We start from the raw sequence: 5,561 nt of genomic DNA on the forward strand, positions 1-5,561 counted from the left end.
CTCCCACCACATACGAGCATCTCCAGACAGGCAGAAAGAGGCGCACTTGACCTTCTCGACTTCTGGCCAGTCAAGAAGCTCCATAGTGCTCCCTAGTGTTTAAAACCAAGCCTGGGCATCCCAGGGCTCAGTCGTGCCTGAGAAGCTCTCTGGTTTCAGCTTTAGCCACTGTATAAGGTAAGCTTCTGGTCTCTGGGGTGCTGTGACGGCTCCCTAGGTAGCTGGTGGAGTCTCAATTACCACTGAAGCCTCGGCAGTGATGGCTGGAGGAGGGGGAGGAACTGCTGGCTGGTTTGCCATCAGATTGACAATCTCTTGCTGCTGTTCTGCTACTTGTCTCTGAAGTTAGGCAACAACTTCAGAGAGATTGGGCTCAGTTGATCTAAGCTCTTCGTTCTCCTGATCTTGGTTCTCAGTACGAACGGTACGGGGACATCCTTTTTCTTAACATCTAAGTATACATAAATATGAATAAAGAAAAGGGAAACTAAATCTTCTATCTTACTTTAGTACTCAAAAAAACAAGTACTCTATACTGCAGTTAATAATAAGGAAAGTAGAATAAAGAAAGAATTTAAATACTTTCTTACTTGGAGACGGCGAGGATGATGCTGATGTGTGTGTGATGCAGGAAAATGGAACACTGCTCTGATACCAACTGTAACAACCCACCCTTCTTACTTCTACTCTCTAAGGGCGAATGTTACCTAACTACAACTCTGATTCTAGTGTCACTGACGCTATTATTAGAGTCCGTTAGATTTGTCACGGTTCAGAGGAATTCCTACCGAAAAATTTCGACAGAATCTCCCCTATACCGGTGACCAAATCTATAAAACACAAGATATATACGCAGCCACATGCGACTGGATCACATTTTATTCACAACCACGCAGTAATAAATTCATATTATAACCAAAAGACTAGTCTAACAACAAGAACTAAACACAATCTCCCAGAATGGAACATAATAAGCTACAATCCGAATCAAACTCAATCACAATCTCATAATTTTCATAACTGTAATTAAAGAAAGGAATTAGAGCATAAACTCTAAATAACTAAGTCCTGCAGGTTTGCTAGAACCCTCTGGATCTCTCCATAGTCCAGTCACCACACACATTCATCATCACCACCACCCTGTCGTCTCCCTTCATATCTTAGCTTTTCCTTTATCTGCAGTAGGAGGAAAGAAAATAAAACTATAAGCGAAAACGCTTAGTAAGTACTAATCTATCTCACAAAACTCGAAGTGCATAAAAAGTAATGCAATAATACTGAAACTGAAATGCTAAAGCAAATCTGCATGTGCTCATGGTATACAGAAAATGAAACTGGATACTAAACATGCTCACTATCTAACAGGATAATAAGAAATTAACACTGTAAGCTTAGAATTAAAGAAACTAACTTTTTATTTATTCTAAGCATAAAACTTGTTTCAATTTCATATATCCTTGTAATAGAAATTAATCTTTTAATTTCTATCTTTTACTTTCTTCTTCTTTCTTTCTTCTTTTTTTCTTAACTTTTCTTTTCTTTTCTTTTCTTCTTTTCTTTCTTTGGGCCCAGGCTTAGTACCATCTTTGTTTTGCGCGCTCTCTAATAGTGACTAAGGTAGCGAGCCTCTAGTCCTATGAGGTAAAGACCTTGGTCTTACCAGGGCCAAGACCTTGGAATTGGTCACCTGAATTTATTTAACGACAACCTTGGAAGTCGGGTACTAGCCTCTTACTTTAATTTACTAGTTATCTCTTTTTAACTAGACTCTAATCTTTTCTTTACTCATTTTTTTTTCATAATCCTTTATTAGAGTTTATTGAAATCCTTTAGATATACCTAACAAGTATAGGATTACAATTAACTAAGCATGCTATATAAAAACAATACAAGGGAGACAAATCTAAACTCTCTCTAAGCATGTTATAGAGCAAGGCAAAAGAAAGCAAATCTGGACCTCCTAAACATGCTGTAAATAAAGGAAAAATAAGCACATCTGAACCTACTAATCATGCTACAGAATAGAGCAAAAGAGAGTAACTTTGGGCCTTCTAAACATGCTGTAAAATAGGCAACAGAATGCTACTTTAAACTTTCTAAACATGCTATAAATAAAGCAAAAGAATACAACTTCAGGCTTCTTTAACGTGCTATAAAATAGGTAACAGAATGCTACTTCAAACTTTCTAAACATGCTATAAATAAAGCAAAAGAATACAACTTCAGGCTTCTTTAATATGCTGTCCAAAGCTAATCCCTAAACAACCTTAACTCTGTACAATATGATCTTAAAGCAAAGAGATTCAAGCATAAAACACAACTCAAAGAATTCAACAGCAAGCCAAAAGAATGTATCCTTAGATGAACTCACGGCAGCAACATGAGGTAACCATAGCAATCTGTACGGTATGATCCAAAACAGGGCAGCAAAGAACCAACCGAAAACTCAACTGTGCATGGCAAAATCCCTAGCAACAATTAAGGATAGAATGCATAACACAACAACCCTAGCATACAATTCTACCCGGCACCCAAATTAAGGTATCAGAACCATGCTTCATGCTCAATTAGCCTAAACGAATTTTTTTTTTTATTCCTTTGTGAAGCTCACGGCAGAACCTCAAAAGAAAACCAAAGTTCCCCAATTCTTTTCACATAGAACTCACGGCAGCAACATAAAAGGCTTCCAAATCCACACAACTTCAATTCCGAAAGCTAAGAGATCAAAGCAATACATCGGAACTACTCCTACTACAGGTGAGTAGTACTTACCGAGGGTTCTTGGACTTACAATCGGAAAGAAGGAAAGGAAGCTTCTAGGGTTCGGGTAGCTACTTTTCCCGGCGATCCCTTCGTGCTCCCAAGTTCTCCTCCGTCGGGATGACCACCCACGGTGAAGGATGGCTGGAATAAGGCTTCGCCGGCGCCGGAGACCCAAAACCTAGCTTCCTCTTGGTTTCCTCCGAGAGAGAAGGCGCCGTCGCGAGGGAGAAGGAGAAGAAAAATTTCGGGAGAAAATGTTTTGGTTTTTGGAAAATCAAAACCTAATTCCCTTTCTTATACTCGGGTTATAATTATAACCATGCTTTAAATTTAATTCTCTCCATATTGGATTAACAAAACAATGTAGCTCAGCCGGTTGGTCCGGTTTTGTTTGGGTCAGTCCGACCCGAGGTCGTTGGTTCGAATCTCGTCTTCAATAATTTTTTTTTTCAAAATTTCTTTCTTTTTGTAAACATACTAAACAACCTCCAAAAATTACATAAAAATACTCTAAAAATTTCTAAAAAACTCTAGAATATTTTAAAAGCATTTCCAAATATTTTTATGGACATTTGGAACTCGAAATAGGGAAAATTGGGTTGTTACATAGTCAAGTACTTAGATAACCCTACAATAAGTCTAAAAGAGTTTAGAAAAGACAACATCTATGCAATAAACCTAACCCCTTCTTCACTTAAGTGTTACTTAACACAAAAAGAAGAGACTTGGTTATGACATAGAAGAATGTCACACACAAACTTTAGAAATATAAGCAAGTTAAATGGATTAGATAGAAGATTATCAAAATTATTTAACTTAGACTCAACAATTTGTAATGCTTGGCAACAAGGAAAGAAAATAAAATCCACTCACAAACCAACTAATCAACTTCAAACAAACTCTATACTAGAACTTTTACACTTAGACTTATTTGACTCCCATGGGGTCAAATTCATAAATGGAAGTTTATATTATCTAGTAATAATAGACGATTATTCTAGGTTCACATGGGTAAAATTCTTAAAAAATAAGGATAAAATTTTTGAAATTTTTACAAATTTTTTCAAGCAAGTTAAAAATGAAAAAAACCTTAAAATTAAAAGAATTAAAAGTGGCAACGGAGGTGAATTTAAAAATCATAATTTTAACAAATTTTGCCTTGAAAATGGATATCATCATGAATTTTCGTGTCCTAAAACACCTCAACAAAATTGAATTGTAGAAAGAAAAAAATAGAACTCTACTTGAAATCTCTAGGACAATGCTAAATAGATATAATTTACCTAAATACTTTTGGGCAGAAGTTGTTAGTATAGCCTGTTATGTGCAAAATAGAATCACAATAAATAAAATACATAACAAAACCCTCTTTGAAATATATTATAATAAACAACCAAATATAAAATACTTTAAAGTATTTGGATGCCCAATCTTTATACTAAACACAAGAGAACACTTAGGAAAATTTACTTCTAAAATAGAAAATGGAATTTTTGTAAGATACCCACTAACAACAGATGTTATAGAATATATAATAAAGTTACACTAAGAATTGAAGAAACCTTAAATGTAAAATTCAAGGAATTTAACCAAAACCTAGAACAAACCCAAATTCAGCCAATTGATTTTAGTCAAGGCAACAATAATCACGAGAGAACTAGTGAAGATTTAAATCATGAAGAGGAAGATCAACCTCAAGTGAATCAACCTCCTAGAACCATAAGAGTCAACCTAAATAATCCAATTGACCAAATAATTGGTGATCCAGACCTAAGGGTTCAAACTAGGTCATCCTTTAGAAACCTAAGTCAAATATCTCTGATTTCAAAAATTGAACCCAAAACCATTGCTGAATCTTTACTTGACCCAGACTGGGTCATAGCTATGCAAGAAGAACTAGCTTAATTTGAGAGAAACGAGGTTTGAGACTTAGTACCACCACCTAAAAATAAGAAGATAATAGAAACAAAATGGGTATTTAGAAATAGATTAAGCAAAATTGGGGAAATTACTATAAACAAAGCTAAGACAGTTGCTAAAGTCCATAAGAATGTTACTCAGTTATGCAGCCCATAAAGGGTTCAAACTATATCAAATGGATGTCAAATCTGCCTTTCTAAATGGACTAATAAAAGAAGAAGTCTATGTAGGATAGTCACCTGAGTTTGAAAATTTAGATCATTCTGACTATATTTTTAAGCTAAAGAAAGCCTTATACGGGCTTAAGAAAGCACCTAGGGCATGATATGAAAGGTTGACCTCTTACCTAATATTCAAAGGGTTCAACTAAGGTCAAATTGACCCAACCCTTTTTGTCAAATTAATAAAAGAGGATATCTTTATAGTCCAAATCTATGTAGATGATATAATATTTGGATCAACCAATTCAGAATTTTTACAAAAATTTACAACTCTAATGGAACAAGAATTTGAAATGAGTTTAGTAGGTAAATTAACTTACTTTTTAGGATTACAAATTGAACAAACAAATGAAGGTAATTACATTTATCAACAAAAATATACTAAAGAATTACTTAAAAAATTTGGGATGGAAAATACTAAAGAAATAAAGACACCTATGACAGTTAACACAATCCTAGATGACGACCCTAATGGTAAACCAATTGATTTAAAATACTATAGGAGTGTCATAGGTAGCCTACTATACTTAACTACAAGTTGACCTGATATTTTATTTGCAGTTAGTATGCGTGCTAGATACCAAACCTGTGCTAAAGAATCTCATTTGACTCAAGTCAAATGAATCTTTGGATATCTTAAAGGAACATCAAATGTAG

At 34.9% G+C, this 5,561-nt stretch overlaps 1 long non-coding RNA gene across 1 annotated transcript; it reads right to left on the reverse strand.

Annotated features, from left to right (window-relative positions):
* Window positions 1-896: 896 nt before the first annotated feature.
* LOC122027660 lies at window positions 897-3,126 on the reverse strand. Its single transcript, XR_006124489.1, has 2 exons — window positions 2,773-3,126; window positions 897-1,176 (listed from the first exon to the last, which is right to left on the reverse strand). It is a non-coding gene; the product is annotated as an uncharacterized LOC122027660 (long non-coding RNA).
* Window positions 3,127-5,561: the final 2,435 nt, after the last annotated feature.

Source organism: Zingiber officinale, chromosome 10A, assembly GCF_018446385.1.
Source record: "Zingiber officinale cultivar Zhangliang chromosome 10A, Zo_v1.1, whole genome shotgun sequence".
In the NCBI taxonomy this organism is placed as follows: domain Eukaryota; kingdom Viridiplantae; phylum Streptophyta; class Magnoliopsida; order Zingiberales; family Zingiberaceae; genus Zingiber; species Zingiber officinale.